Below are 17276 nucleotides of genomic sequence, written 5' to 3'. Positions count from 1 at the left end.
TTATGGTTGCTATGGACCACCAAACACGCCACGCCACGCATTGTCGCTTTCGCAATCTTTTCTTCATGTCCAAACAAACGCTCAATTTTGCCTTCATTAACACAAATTAGACATCAAAACCTAGGTATTTTTCTTGCCTTTCACAAAATGCCACTGTCATTATTGTAGGACTTGCCGTTTTCTCGCCAATGGCCTCGAAGCAACACAGTTAAAAAATCTCCACATTCAAAGTATATGGAGACTTGAGTGAAAATGACAGCTGAAATTCTGTGATGGAGGCGTTTTCAACTCGTCATATCTTCTAGATGTATTTTTCTTTAGAGACCTGAAAACCGCCTTGATTTTTTTTTTTTTATTATTAAAGCCTGCTGATTGTTACAGTGAAAGAATGATGTCGACAGCCCGTGTACTTTTGGAGTTACAGAACATTTTGTAACACGAAGAAACAGCAGTTTTCACCTCTCAGTTGTGGTAAACGCTTGAAATATATTATGGAGAACGTGCTTTGGGAGCGAGAGACCCGGGTTGAAATCTAGCCAGTGGCAGTATCTAATATCTTTCCCTAATTCACTTTATAATTACAAATTCTCAACACTTGAACATTCCCACGTGTGTTCTGATCAAAACAGTGCAAGAATGAGCTCTTTAGCGTTTGATTTTCAACTTATCCACATTTCTTTGCGGACACTCCTGCATGTCACAAATACATTGCACAAAGCGCATCTGTGGCTGTGTACCATTCGTGGTGCGTTGGCTCCCTCTACTGGTACGCGCCTCATTCAAATGTGGCCACACATTTAAAAATGCAGGGTGTCTTTACACTGTCATAGCTTCTAGATAGATTTCTTCAGAGACCTGAAAATCGCTGTGATTATTCACCATAGCCTGCTGAGTCTTACAGTGAAAGAACGATGTCAACGTATAGCATCGTCAGTTACTTTAATTGTGTTTGGGGTTTTTTTTTATCAAATCCTACAAAACAGGACCATTGTGACACAAAACCTCTCACACACTAACACAAACTCTTTATACAGACACAGAGCTTTCCATGTATAAATAAGGCAGACAAAAATGCATAAAACACAAGCTATCAACAGACTGTTGGTGGACACCATGTCACTTTATTTTGTTTTTATCTTGTTTCTTTTTGGTGTAGCCTCATTAAACAAAATGTTTATAAAAATGACCACTTTTATTATGAATTATTATGAAATGAATAATTCATTATTAATTATTTATTATGAACACACCTGCCACCCTCAAGTGGAGGTGGCAGAGAGGAGGCACTTGGAGTTTCGGTCGAGAAAGTGTCCGTGTGACTGAGTCCTGTCCCATCGCTGCTTCAAGGTCTGTCGGTCCAGCTTGTTGAGGGCCTGAGAGCAAAGACGGATATCCTGGACCAGCTCTGACAAACTGTCCAGGTCTTGACTCTCCCAGGGGCCAGAGACCTGACAACCTGCAGGTTAAGCAACAAAGAAACATTTTACTTCATATCCATAATTTCCATTTTCCCCCCTATAAATATTTGACATCCAAATGTAGCCTATGAGCTAGCATCCAGCAATATTTTCTGCCCCATAAAATGGAAAATTAATTCACAACTAATCTTTTTTTTTTTTAATCTTCAAACCACACTTCTATATTGTAATGTCTGTGTGTGTACTCATCATGTAACACCTCTGTGCATACATACTAAATGTTCAAACTTAGAAATGTGTCAAAAGGAAACAGACTGATAGCAAGAAACAAACTGTTGCCAAGTACAACTTTGCACAGGTGATAAAAACATCAAAGAAATCCAAATTGTGAATTAGTGTGAAACTCCATGTCCATGGAGTATCTCCAAGTTCACACATATGCATACCTTCGAGGTTTAGAAGTGTCAGTGGTCGACGGGCCTCTCTGACAGACGCCAGGATGTTGTGAAGTCCCGCTGATGTAACAGACGGATTTCCTGACAGATTCAGACTCACCAGTGTGGGACACGACGAGAGGCACCTGTGAAATAATAATAAAAAGTCCAACAGGCCAGTAAAGAGTGACAATTTAAACAAAGGCAAAGCCCTAATAACATGAGTAATAACTGAGCCGTAGAAATGACGCCCGCACACACAAACCTCGCCAAGGTAGCTAGTAACCCTGTGTAAACACATTAGTCAACAATTAAATGTTCAGCTTGTTTAACTCCCAGCTCCACCCACAGCCTGTATCCTAGAAGACAAAGTCTTTAAGTTAAAACAACTTCACATTTGCAACCAACTGCAGCTCATGAGTGTAATAAAGTATTCAGCATCACAGAGACAAGGATCGTTGCAGGTTTATTCTTAACTCATTAAACTCCTACTTTTTTCCATAATTTGTTCCAAATCATTTAACATCTCAACGTCATTCCACATTGTAATCAGTGACTTCCCTTAAGTTTGTCACTCACCATGAGTCCAATAGTAGTCAGATAATGAGCCCCATGTAACTATTCTGTAACCACTGAACATCTGTTCAATTGTCACTTGTCTGTCTGTGCTGAATCCTTTACAAGCACTCTTAAAGGAAAACAAACATTAGCCAAACACACGGTTCATCCTGGTCATCCTGGTCATCCCAATTCTGTTAATCTATCCTTTTGCCACTGCACTCATATCATTTGATTACTTTTTCTTAAGACATTCAGTCTCTAATTCCTCTGTTTTCATGTTGCAACGTCTCTCACCAGCTCACAAGCTATATTCAGACTTGCTGTTTGACGCACACACACACACACACACGCACACACACACACACACACACACACACACACGCACACACACACACACACGCACACACACACACACACACACACACACTCTCTCTCTTCTCTTCTCACTCTCTCAAACCAACACAGTCCACATTGATTATTCTTCTGGACCTCAGCGGATCCACCAAAATTCATGTAAGTATATCAACCATTCACCGATTTATTTCTTTTCCTCAGACCACGCCGGATCTGTTAATATCAACAACGCTGCACACTCAGAATTGTACAGCTGATTCTTCCCTTCAGACCGCGCCGGATCTGTTACTTCAGCACAATAAACACTGATTTTCCTTCTAAATCAGTTTACCAAGAGCCACAAAACCATTTCTGACTCGATTTTCTGAAATTCTGTGTCACTTAAACATCCTGACAGCACCAGGTGTTTTCTGTCGGACTTCCTCGTCCCAAATGACTCTTTTTACTCTCAAATAAGTGTATCTCATGTTACGGATTCAAATATTGGGGATGGATACAAGAGGAAAAACCACAATAACAACACTGGTCCAGCCGGGTTGAGTCAAACGATGATTTTAATGATCACACGCGTGGGAGATGGACACCGTACGCAGACAGCATCAGATCTCAAAATGGTGGAGCATTGATCAAACTCTTATAGCCTCTAGTGGCCCCACCTAATCATAAAAGCCTAAACATTCACATTCTTTCTCTCACACAGCGCCTAAGCTACGACCTTGGCTCCCTGTTTATCTGCTCCTGCTGAGATGGGGCAGAAAACTCCAGTATGTTCTGTTCTCTTCTAATCAGACAAATAAGGCGATGACTTTCTGCAAACAGTATTTCTCATAACTCAGCAGTATAATGCATCATAAAACAATATCATTCATTCACAATAAATCAGCAGTCTAATGTAATGCAACTCAGCTTAACAAATGCAATAGTTATCACCGTCTTCTAATTCAGGAGAATAATGCAAACTAAAACTACATAATAATTCACCATCTTTAATTAAGGGTCTAACATGGCATAAAATAATATTATAATCTGACACTCCCCCTTTTGTGCTCTTTAGAATAAAGAGCTCACCTACACCCTGTAGTCCAATGCGGCCGGGTTCATTTCTTCTTACGCCTGAGGCCCTTTGTCCCCCTGTTGGGCGAACCATATGTGAGATGACCTCTGTGTTTGCGCAGTCCAGGTGCAAGAAGAACTATTATTCCAACAGTAGCAGGTACAGATGACACTCCCCAGTTCTCCCACAGCTTTATTTTGGTGCTACCTTATACCCTTCAGACGTACTCAGACTAGAACCTCTGTCCGAGGAGCTTTTAGCCTTTATTTTATTGCTGCAGCCACCAGTGTCTTCCAGTTGGGTGATCCTCTGCTCTTCTTTCTTCAACCTCAGGGGTTAGACAACCCTTCAGTCGTTGCACAGATCAGGGGATTATTCTGCCCCGATGTCAAACAACAATCTGTGTATCCTCGGGTCCTGTGTATCCCGTGTATTCCCCAGAAAAAGGAACAGGAACGTGTCCCCCTTTTGCCCAAGAGCCTCTCGAACCTCGTTGGTCTGGTGTCCCTGGATCTCCGCCAACCCATTCATGGTTATTGCTGTGTTTATGGGATCCATCCTTTTGAGGTGACTAATCAGAGGCCAAACGCCATGACACTTGGACCCAGTTGGTGTCTCGGCAGTCACTGTGTCTGCCTCTGCTGCGAAGGATCCTCGTATATCTGTGACCTCGTCTGGTGTCTGTTCCTTTCTCTGTAAGAGACAGAAAACCAAAACACCTCCCTGCCTAGCCCTAATAATCTACTGTTGTTATCTACTGACCTTCTGGTGATTCAGAATTGGTTTAGAATATTCAGAATGTCCCAGGGACTTATTCTAATCATATCCTATGTGTGTGTAAGCGTGTTTGCATTTAGCCCTCTGCACTCAAAGTCAATACCTGCAATATATCAGTCCGGACCATCACGCCGGACGAAGCTTATGACCTTCAAAAGACCAAGTGCCAACTCCTTATAAGCACATTTGCAAGGTGTGTAAGAAATTATTAAAACCACTCATGTGTTTCCTTCCGCCTACTGTCCCACGGTTTCCTCTCCAGTGTGGTGCTCAGCTTCTCGTGAACACAGGCATTTTATCTTCTAAATGCTATTCAATTCATTTCAATGATTAATGCTTAAACATGGAAAAATGATTTATGCTTCTCACTGGTTCTCTAAAAAAGTCCGGAGACCTCTTGGGTCACTATTGGCTTAAGCTGTACCATACCTAAGTTATTAAAACAAATGAAGTCATAAAAATGTTCATATAACCCTTGTTTGATGTTAAAACCCAACTTCCCCCCTTTTTTGACACATTCCAATGTGTCAAATCAACGGAGCTAGAAAATTAAAAGAAAAGGTTAGTGACCTCATCTCTCAGAAAGTCTCAGACTTTCTCCTATCCAGTGTCGTAGCTCCAGTAGGCTCCGCCCGGAGCCAAGAAAAGCATGATATGTGTGTCGTGTAAGCGCGTGCGGCCTTCTATGCTCAAAGTCACTCCAGTCCATAGATCAGCCAGACATCGCGCTGACTGTAGCTTTTAACCCTTATTAACTTGAGCACAACTCTATAATGAGCAACAAACTGCAATATGTATAAAAATGATCATGGTTACACCTGCAATGAAAGATCATACGATTATCCTGACACCTGTAAATAGAAGATTAACCTGAGGTTATAACAATCACCGGAACACAAATGTTAATATAATGTCAAAAGCTTCAATAAATCATTAATGCAATGCTTGTTATATGATTCTGATGCAATAATAATGCTGATGCTAAAATAACAGTAAAACACCCCCTTTTATCCCGTTTACAAACTTCACAAATAAACGTTTATCCATGCCTCTTTTAATTTTATTTCCCCCTGTTTTTCCCCTCACTGACCACAGCAGGGGAACCTTTGTTTTGATTCAGCCATGAATCCAGCCCACCTGATTCATCACTGAGCCCCATCGCCACTGGCATCTAACAGGGTGGTGCTGCATATTCTTCCTTTAATGTCTCTATTTTCAATCTATTAATTAGAGTGCTTAAACCTGAAGTAGACTACGTCCACAACAAGTCAATACAGCTGTAAATGTGGCCAATTATCAATCTATTACCAATCAATAATGAAAAATAGCTTTTATTTTATGCATGTTTTTAGTCAACCACTCACCCAGAGGATCTTCAATCCCAGAAAATTCCTTCTCCTCATTTAATAAGTCAGTCCTCCTTCCATGCCCTGGTAACTGGTCCATCCAGAGCCATATCATCTTGAAATATACATACAACAAGCCAAACCACACCTTGGTCACACCAACCTTTTTCCGCCCTGAAGATGTCCAACGCCATCTTAGTCTGGACCAGGGTGTTAATAGATTTGCAATTTTCGTTAGTTTTTTATTTTTATTTAGCTTCGACTTCAGATTTTCAATTTTATGTCAGTTGTAATTAGTTTTTACCAATTGTTTGCTAGTTCAGTCTAGTTTTTATTTTTTTTCGAAAATCCTTAGTTTCAGTTTAGTTTTGATCAGTTTCAGTTATAGTTTTAGTTGTGTTTGCAATAATTAAGTGTAACAAAATCCCAGTTTCATCATATCAGTCATGCTCTTCTGCTTATCCTTGGGTATTGAGACTATCAACTCTTGCAGCACCAGGTGTTCGCAATTTTGGTTCAAGTGAATTGATAATCTTTTTGTAGGCGATTGACTCACACAGTTATGTAGATGTCCCAGTCCTGTTGTCTTGGGATGCATCACGCTGCCTTGCATGGGGTTAGCTTCTGTTTTCTGGGGATGAGGGTTGAGTGGGGGGAGCTCTCTGAGGAGGGGGAGTGTGCTCCCCCTTACCTTTTCAAGGTAAGCCAGGTCAGCCTTCTTGTGTGGGCTTTTCAAGTGCACTTTAAGGTTTGTGGGATTTTTTCCCTTTAGAAGTGTCCCTGATAATTTGTCTCTTTCCACTACAAGACACTTGCTTTATCCAAAACACAGTCATATTTAAAGTAATTCCAAATTGGACTCTGGCGCTTTCTCCTGACTTTTCCTGACATGATTCTGCACGTGGACGGAGCAGCAACACAGACGACTCGCCTAACGTACTGGCCACCTGCTGGCATAATGAGACACAGCAAGAAAAAATCTGGAAACTAAACTTCATTTTCACCCATGACTATTGTAGGACACGCACACCTCAATGAAAACTAAACACATTTTGCTATAAATTCAGTTAATTTTAGTTAGTTTTGTGAACGCTCATTACAGTTTTAGTTAATTTTCCTTTTTTGTTTTTATTTTTATTTCCGTTAACGAAAATGGTTTTTTCCTCACTTCTAGTTTTCATTATTTCGTTTACATGTACTCTATTTGAACAGGGATTTTTCAGTGTCAAATGGACTTTTTTTTTTAATGTGTGTCTGTTAATGCAAATCAATTTATTTATTTATTTATTTTTCTGAAAGGCAAATGTTAAACGGGCTCTAACAAATCCACTTTATTGCGTGCTCATAGATTTTCTTTTGTCAGGGTCGCTCACCCAATGTGGTTTATTTAAATTTGTGAATTCTGTCACGCTTATTAGTGGCTCATGATTGCTTAAGGCCTATGTCTGAACTTGACTACAGAGGCAGAGCATCACTCCATCCTTTCAGGGTGAAGGACTTCACTTTCTTTGTGTCAAGGCAGCTCATAATTATCTTAATAGCTTTACCTAATCAAGTTATGGCTTAAAATCACTTGTGTTATAAGTATGAACTGTTCTAAATTCATTCAAATTTTGTTTCCAATTCACTTGCAGCAGTTTAGACCGAATTACTAACGATAATAACCTTGCTCTGGACTGTCAAAGGTGACTTTAACGCTGACTGTTCCGACAATTCATTTTATAACATTTCCTGGTCAGATTAGCCAATCTCTGCACTCTGGAATCAACATAATCAACATGGTCAATATTTTCCTGCGTGTTATTTCACCATGTTATCGATTCCAACTCTCCATCCGCATGTGGTTTGGCACATTATATTTATCTAAAACTCCACTCCGTCTCTAAATGTTTTGAAGAATTTTTCAAGCCTGGGATCAAATTTTGAGAATTTGACCATAAGTGAAAGTTATGGTGTTATCACCCCCTTTTGGGGCTTACCTTTCCCAGTTTTGATGATATTCCTCCCTATTCTTTGCAAGTACCCCCTTTTGGTGGCGAGACACTGTTGGTGTGGTCAAGTGGGTGCTGTAAAAACAAAAGCTCAGGACAGAACAGTCACCAGTCATGCACTTCATACAAAATTAGCATATATTTGATTTCATATTGAACCTCTGAGTGCAATGGTACATTTTAATTTGAATTTATCAAAGCTAAACACAATAATTTTTCTTTATTTTGCGCTTGTTCTTGTGCAGCACCACCTCTCAGCACATGCCCCTGTCGGTCATATCTCTACTTTTCTGAATTATTGACTATTTCAATGAAAGGACCTAAAAGATGGGGACCAGTGTTTATCCTTACATATCTCCATTTTGAATGTGACACGGCTATCATTCCCCTGTTATTCATAGACATCAATAGAGGGTTTTGTTTTTTTTTTTGGCTTTTTTCTTTGCTTTTTTCCTCTATAAAAGTTAATTGACTCTTTACAGTGGCCTGCTATGGTTAATAATAACATGTTCAGTCATGAGTGAAATCAAACCTTTTCTTCACTTTAGCATTTAACCTGCCCAACAATATAATGTGATACATTAATCGAAACACAGCTACTAAAACACAATTTTCTTAATGCAAACATCAGTAACTCAAAATTAGCCACCAAAGGGTTAAGTCTGCAGTTCACACTCATGTCAAGCTACAGTCTCCCCCTTTAGTCTCTGTCATCCTTCTGTTCTTGTAAAAACAAATCAAAGCAAGACAAAACATCCACCCTTCTTTTACAGGCTGGGTGAATTGTTTGTGGACATTTACTAATCCTAAAGTCGGTACCATTTTTGTCTCAGTATCAAGTCAGTTAAAACTTTTAGTCGTCAGTCCATCACAGTCCAGTCACATGCATACATCCACACACATTCATACCAGAAGTTGCTGATAATGGAGTCTCACGCGCAACCTATTCGAGCCTCCCTCACCAGCAAGATGACGTCATCATTTTAGAGGAAAACAGTTCCTTGTTTTTTTGACTGGACTGACTCGCTGCAATCCTTTTAGGCTCAGGACTTCTCATGTGATCAGTGTCCCATATAAGCGAATTTCTCCCAAGCCCATTATAATCATGGAGAAAAACACTTTGCGACTGTTTTCTGTAAGAATATTTTATAGCGCTTTAAAGTTCAATCTCTCAGGCCTGGATTAAAGAGCTGATTTGTTAAATCAGGAACTCACAAAATACCAAAACATCACCACCGGTGGATCACACCTCTCAGATGTTCTTATTTCAGTGCACTGTAACAAAAGCAAAGACAAACGTAACCAATAAAATACTCATATAATAACAAATACTGGGGCCCATTGCAAACATGTCCAAGCATAAAACCATCTTTCTCTCTCTTAGAGAAAGAAAACAATCCAAACCTCACTGATGAAATCAACCTAGTGTTAAGCAAAACCCAAAAATCAACCAAAACTTCGCCAGAGAGTTTTTCTCCCTCCTGGGACAATATTGTGTAGGAACACAGGGACCGTAACTCCTTTTTGCCCTGACAAAAAACGTGTTGGATCTACTCGATTCAATAGTGGACACTGGTTGCACACAAATGTTTTGCTCCGACAGAAACTCAAACAACTGAGTTAAATCAACACAACCTTTTCATATTCAGTAAACCTGTGCATTTCGTGTTCATAAAACACGATTGAAACATGTTCAGATGGAGTAAGTTGAGCTCCTGGAATATTTTGATCCTTCAATTCTGTCAGTTTATTTCAACATTATTCAATAACTTTTATTCAAATTCTACTTGGTCACTTAAATACTACATGTTGTCTTCATATTGCATACCGCTCAACAAAGTCTAGATCCTGGTTACCATATAATTAAATGGGTCTACAACAACTACCATCCTCCTATCTTTCTCCTGGTTGCACCAGGGCTGGGAAATAACCCTGAAGTGATAGGTTGCCAGGCAGGGTACACCCCGGACAGCTGACCAGTCTATCAGATAGAAACAAACAGCCATTCACACTCACATTCATGGATAATTTAGAATCATCAATTAACCTAGCTCTAATAGCTGCATGACTTTTCACTGTGGCAGGAAACCAGAACACCCAGAGAGAAACCACTGCAAACTAGCCAGACTGTGGACCTGCACCCAAGACCTTCTTAATGTGGAGCAACAGCACCAACCAGCATGCCAACAATGTAGGAAATACAGGAAAGCTATGATTTCCTGTATTTGATGCAGAATTATTTTGTTCTTGCCCTTGACAGGTTAATCCACAATAAATAGCAATAGCATGCATGGGGTGTGGGTGTCGTTGTCGCCTCTTATAACTCCAGTGATTTTCCTGTAGTTTGAAATCGTATGCGGTGTCGTGGATTCCGTGAGTTCAGCAGCTAACCACTCTTATTAGATTGTATCGTGTCATCTCAATGAGAACAAATTGAGTTGTTGGATTTCGTACAGATCTTTAAAGCCTGAGGCAATTGTGTTAAATACACGCGAGATGCTTACGTAAATCCAAGGGCTGGCCCCCTTTTTTTTTATTATTATTTTTTTTTTCCAGTGTGTTCCTCCTTCAATTAAATCTCAATCAAAAATGTGGCGCTCCGAAATAAAACTCACACCGTTAATTCATCATTTTCACTCTGTACCACTGCTCCTTATCAGGCTGTGTGAAGCACAGTAAACAATTCAGTCGAGGCCTTGAGCCATAGACAGACATCACGCACAGACATTGTTTTCATAACCAAACTGCCTTAGACCCTGTCCCCTAAACCTACACAAACGCCCTCTGGGTGACATGAAATGCATTTAACCAATAAACAATCAATGGCTTCTTGTTGTTGTAACAGATTCTGTATTTGGACTATTGTGTGCAGCATTTTGCGTGTCAGCATAAGCATTTGTTAGTAAAGCATTCTTCATTGCAGCAGCGTGTGTGTATCACTCTTCATTGCACAAGCATGTGCATGTGTGTGTGTGTGTGTGTCATTTCTCACTCAATTGACTCAGCGCGTGTGTGTGTGTGTGTGTCAGTGAATCAACGAGTGCATATGTGTTCATATGTGTGTTTCTCTTCATTCTGAGTCAGTGCATGTAGATGTGTGTGTGTTTGTGTGTGTGTGTGTTCATCACTTTCCTGTTCTGGTGTTCTGGGTAAACCACGGCCTGAAGCGTGCCCTGGGGTCCTGCCCTCCTCCATTTCAGTCCGTTTGCATCCATTGGTGCTGCTGCTCAAAGTTCTGTCCATACTGGTTCTGGCCCCAATTGAGGCAGTCCTTTTCTCCAGTGTCCTGCATCTTCTCCTTGTCCAGCTCCTCCTTAACTTGATCCTTTTGCTTCTGTAGCTCCTTCAGGGTTTGCTCCTGCTGTAGGAGCTTCTTGTCAGGTTTGGCGACCTCCTGCTCCAGCAAGCTCCGGCCTGATTTCAAGTCCTGTGTCTGGGACTCCAAGCCTGACTGATGGGTTCGATTATCAGCCAGCTCCTCCTGAGCCATGCTCAGTTTCTGCTCTGATGCCTTGAGCTCTTACTGAGGGCCGAAACCTCAGAGTCTTTTCCGTACACGTCAGATTGAAGTCCATTGATGTTTTCCTTGCTTTGCTCCACGGCCTTCTGCGGCTCTGCTGTCCGGCTCTTCTCAGAGGTCAGCTCCTGGCCGAGCCCCGACACCTGTGCCTTCAGCTTATTTTCTTCTGGTGCTTTTGTCCATTCTGAGGTGCCTCCTGACCTCAGTTACTCCTCCTGTCTCTGGCACGCCCTTTTTGCTTCCCGATCATCCGTGTTGGTCAGTCACTGTCCTGCACAGTTTTAATGCAGAGTTGTTAAGGTCAGCCTTCTTTTGCTCAGCCTCACTTTTCCTCTGGGCTTAATGGGCGTCTCGTCACAGCTCTGTTAGCTGAAGCTGTCTGGAAATCTCCCCCGTGTAGTGAAACGGGCCTTGGATTTAACGCTCTCCGTCTCCGCTGCATGAGATCGGTTTCCTGCAGCACTGTTGACATTTTCAGGTTGTTGTTGTGGGTCCAGCTGCTGTAGCATTTGGTCAGGGTCACATCAAAGATGGTAGAGGAGAGAGCAGGAGTCCAGGTCAGCCTCGGCAAAGCAGCCTGTAATCAAGCATAAAGAGAAAAAACAAAAGCAAAACAAAAACAGACGAACAGGAAAATGATGTTGTGTTGGCTGTGTTATTCAGAGAGGGGAGAAACACCGGGCCAGGCCCTGTGTCAGCCTTCTCTCCCCCTTTTTTTTGTTTTTTCTCACTATATAATCAACTCATAACCCACCAAGCTGACAGGACAACACAGGTACATGTTAAAATTGTTAAGATCATGTTTAAAAGCCCATAAAAGGAATTTTCTTTCATTCAGTAATCACTTGTATTAATCAATCAGCAGAAAACTTGTCACAATTTGAATCTTTTAACCACTAAATTTGTCGTGTCATCACTGGTTGGTCAGACCAGTGTCTTTTTTTTTTTTTTTGAAGATAAGTTGTTGTCCTGCAACCCAGAGAGTTTATTTGTTAGTAGTGGATAAACTTTATCATTTAACAACAGGTGTATGTTAAATTTCGCTGCTTTAACCTTGCTGGAAAATCTTCACGTGTTCATGAATGTAAGCTGTTTCTTCATTGCGTGTGTGTGCGTTTGTAGGTGGGTTATTTTAACTTTTTTCTCAAACAAGGCATTTCTCTAACACGTGCCTTTCTCATACATTTCTCTGGTTGTGTGTGTGTTTTTATTTTGTTTCCCAAATTTTGATTCCCCACCTTAAATAACAGCATTCCATGTCTTCAGCCAGGAGTTAGAGCTTGCTTGTGAGATTCAGGGACACATGGTGCCAACAACAATTCAGTCAAAAACTTGCCTGCAAATTTCCAGTGATGGTAACCGATAACTGGAGGAGAAGATGTCCTTTAAGCTTCTTTTCCGGGTGGGGACAGAGTGAGGTCAAGCTGTAAACTTTTGAGCCAAAGCTTGGCCTGTCTGTCGTCCCAATTCTGTTTATGCTTTTGCCGCTGTACTCAGGTTTCCAGGTTGGGAGAAATCCACCTGTATTAACACACTAAAACATTCATTTAGTATTTCTTTTCTGAAAACCTTCACTTACTATTTCTTTTCTGAAAACCTCCTGATTCACTTCATCTGACTAGATTTTACTCTCTCTCTCTCGGTGCAAACTTCTCACAGTCTGGCCGTTGCCTTTTATGGGCATGCAGAGTTCCTGTCACACACACAGCTGAAATTCGTGCTTGATCACACCCTATATTATGATAAAACCAACAGTAAATCAAATGTAACCGCTTATATTATTGGGCTGAACCAAGAGTCACTTTAAAAATCTTATAAATCCTGCTTCACACCATAAAACTGAAACAAATCACAGCTGTATTTATCACTCAATCTTACTCTGCCGACTGAAGTGCCGGTCTAAATCATGCACGATTTGTCTTTTCTATATCAAAACTCAGCCAAACATCAAACATTTACCCTAGTCATTCAAAACCTTATTTGTAATATTATAATCAGCAAAATCAGCGTCTTATTTACAGGTCTTTAACAGTATTTGCAAATCATAATTATAAAACTCAAAAAACACGCTAAACCGGAAGCAAAAGTCCTCTGTGCGCTTCACAGCAGCCACCTCATTTGCAGGTTCACACACCGTCTAAAAATAGCTCGCAGCGCTGCAGCGCGCTCTCGTCACACACAGTCTCTCACACAGCTCTATTATTTTATATTACAAAGACGTCTTATATTTACAACCACTGTCAGGCCTGGCAGATTTAGCGCCTACACAATTTTGACAAATTTAAGTTAACGGGTCCAACCGAAGAAAGTCCAACTTTTTTGTAATCAATTAACCAGTATCAGACTCTAACTGTATCTGGCCTCATCTCTAAAGTCCCTAACTCAATTTAACAGTGTCCAAAAAAGCGCAGACACCGTTCCAAACGGTGAGTGGTGCAACCACTACTTATTCTGGAGTGCCCCAAGCTCCACAGTGACCAACTGACTATCCCTCAAAGAGGACAAGGCCTAGGCGTCCCCGACCTTGGCAAGCATTACCTCTGAGCACTGCGCTTCCTAGCAGACTCCAACTGCCGTCCTATAATAATTTATAACACTTTAAAACAACAGTCAACCCCCCAAAACAAGAGTATGACTGAGGCAGGTGCAACCTAGTGGTCAATGGGGACTCCAACCCACAAAATGACCACTCAGGTCCACTCCCATGACCAATTGGGACTCCAACCCACAAAATGACCAATTCCCTATCCAACTACTTGGGACTCCAACCCAATTTCTTAGCAGACTCTAACTGCATTTATTTCTCAGCAGACTCTAACTGCATTTATTTCTTAGCAGACTCTAACTGCATTTATTTCTTAGCAGACTCTAACTGCTTCAACTCATGAGATTTTTTCATCAAAATCAAAACAGACATTTACCAGTAATTTCAGCGAGTAGACTTCAATTTTATCATGTCCAATTTGGCACACTTTGGAAATAATTCAACAGGTAGTGCTTTACCTTTGTATAAGCCGGCTTATGCCCACTCACGTCAGACCACTGGCTTGTGCCTGTCCGTTCGACAACCTCGGACCGTCCAAACCTCCAAAATTCCACCCCAATACCACAGGACGAGCCCCCAAACTGTTACGGATTCAAATATTGGGGATGGATACAAGAGGAAAAACCACAATAACAACACTGGTCCGGCCGGGTTGAGTCAAACGATGATTTTAATGATCACACGCGTGGGAGATGGACACCGTACGCAGACAGCATCAGATCTCAAAATGGTGGAGCATTGATCAAACTCTTATAGCCTCTAGTGGCCCCCACCTAATCATAAAAGCCTAAACATTCACATTCTTTCTCTCACACAGCGCCTAAGCTACGACCTTGGCTCCCTGTTTATCTGCTCCTGCTGAGATGGGGCAGAAAACTCCAGTATGTTCTGTTCTCTTCTAATCAGACAAATAAGGCGATGACTTTCTGCAAACAGTATTTCTCATAACTCAGCAGTATAATGCATCATAAAACAATATCATTCATTCACAATAAATCAGCAGTCTAATGTAATGCAACTCAGCTTAACAAATGCAATAGTTATCACCGTCTTCTAATTCAGGAGAATAATGCAAACTAAAACTACATAATAATTCACCATCTTTAATTAAGGGTCTAACATGGCATAAAATAATATTATAATCTGACACTCAAAATGATCTTCTGATCATAGCTATTCCTGAGGCCACAAATCTCAGCAGCGCCACCTGAGTAAAATCTTAGTAAACCTCTTTACTAAGGAGGAAGTTCTTCAACTTCCTGACCAAACACTTATTGAACCATAAACTGACCAATAACTCTTATATTCTCTTATTCTTTAATCACACACTGGTCTCTTTTCTCTCCTATTTCCTCATAACATCTCATGTTACTTTTATCTCAGTACTGTCTTTTTCTCAAAGTTTCATTATCCTTACTTCAAAGCTTCTCATTACTTCAAAGTTCCCGTTCATCACTGTGTTAATGTTATGCTAACATAGCTGTTTCGCTAGTCACATAGCACATCACTATATACCAGCTAGCCAAACTTCAGTAACCCTACAAACATCACTGCTGCTTGCTTTCCTGTCTTCATGTATGTCGGAAGTGATAGCAGAGCTGTGCCTTTTAATTTGTTTTAGAAATCCCTCAGTCAGAACCTGGTATATGATATTTAGATGGAAACTAGCGAGCTAACTCTCTGCTAACTTCTAACTCCGTTACATTTCAGAAATTCTTTTTTCATGGATGCCTGGGTGTTAAACTTCATTGTTACACCTGGTAGAGCAGCCACACTGATCATTTTATTACAGATGAAAGAATTCAGACAGTTTTTAAACTCTCAGTGATCCTGCAGTGATCGTTTGACTTTGGGACCTGCAGTGTGGTTTGGGTCCAGACACGGCTAATGACCAGACTTAAAGACCAAATTTCGGGTCACTTTTGCCGGTCCCAAGCCCAAATAAAGGAGCTAGCTTGAAGCGTGACATAAAAAACAATAATTGCTAAGAAAAGTGTCATTTGTAGTTCTAAATATATTCTAAATGCATTTAGATCGTTTTTACTCACTTTATGTCTCTTCCACGATCTTATGTCTCTCTCCTATGTTGGTTAGGACCACAGTGATACTGGGAATTCCACGGTGTTCACTGTCTTCAGCAAGCTTACAAGGGCCGGTTGAAGGGCTACAGTCTTATCATACATGTGCAGTGTTCCTACAAGCCATAAGGTTACCTTGAGTGAGGAAGATGATGATTTACAGTCCGTCTGAGTCCATAGGTTGATGTGCAAGCACATTTGTCCCATTCTCCACAGAGGGCAGTGGGCATAGGTGTGACGTCACAAACACTTAAGTTGCTGCGTTAGAGTGACAGCAGAAAATTGTGAGCGTTCCACTTGTATGCGGCAAGAAGTAGGCACACATTGCCAGGGATGTGGTTGGAACGGCTGACTAGATAAGGCCTGGTGTCCAGCTAATGAAAAAGAGCCGAAAATGGGGGTGTGGCTGTGCACTGGTGTGCACTTTAAATGTACCCCTTCTACCCTGCCTTACAGGGCCGCCCAAGTGGCTCATGGGAACGTGACAGGCCCCATGGCAGAGATTGAGGACAGAGGGCAGTGGTTCGAATCCCATGCGGACCAATGTAGGGAAATACAAAAAAAAATTAGAAATAGTTTCCTGGCTCTGAAATTCACCTGCTGGCCTTGCTTAGGAGACCGCAGGCGAGCCCGCAGTAGAAGGGTTCTCTCTGCTTTTAACCGCTGTCTCAAAACATTTTTTCCATCAATCAATATTGCTTGTTATGGTTGCTATGGACCACCAAACACGCCACGCCACGCATTGTCGCTTTCGCAATCTTTTCTTCATGTCCAAACAAACGCTCAATTTTGCCTTCATTAACACAAATTAGACATCAAAACCTAGGTATTTTTCTTGCCTTTCACAAAATGCCACTGTCATTATTGTAGGACTTGCCGTTTTCTCGCCAATGGCCTCGAAGCAACACAGTTAAAAAATCTCCACATTCAAAGTATATGGAGACTTGAGTGAAAATGACAGCTGAAATTCTGTAACGGAGGCGTTTTCAACTCGTCATATCTTCTAGATGTATTTTTCTTTAGAGACCTGAAAACCGCCTTGATTTTTTTTTTTTTTTTTTTTTTTATTAAAGCCTGCTGATTGTTACAGTGAAAGAATGATGTCGACGGCCGTGTACTTTTGGAGTTACAGAACATTTTGTAACACGAAGAAACAGCAGTTTTCACCTCTCAGTTGTGGTAAACGCTTGAAATATAT

The 17276-nt window shown here is 41.1% G+C and overlaps 1 long non-coding RNA gene across 1 annotated transcript; it reads right to left on the bottom strand.

Moving 5' to 3' along the window:
- Nucleotides 1-1099: 1099 nt before the first annotated feature.
- LOC146365984 (uncharacterized) lies at nucleotides 1100-16482 on the bottom strand. The gene is made up of 3 exons (XR_014798620.1): nucleotides 16049-16482; nucleotides 1865-1998; nucleotides 1100-1456 (listed from the first exon to the last, which is right to left on the bottom strand). It is a non-coding gene; the product is annotated as an uncharacterized LOC146365984 (long non-coding RNA).
- Nucleotides 16483-17276: the final 794 nt, after the last annotated feature.

Source organism: Perissodus microlepis, chromosome 19 (assembly GCF_051167445.1).
Source record: "Perissodus microlepis isolate ML-2025 ecotype Zambia chromosome 19, ASM5116744v1, whole genome shotgun sequence".
Lineage (NCBI taxonomy): Eukaryota > Metazoa > Chordata > Actinopteri > Cichliformes > Cichlidae > Perissodus > Perissodus microlepis.
The sequence above is the reverse complement of the archived record's forward strand: the minus strand, read 5'-3'. Positions and strand labels throughout refer to the sequence as shown.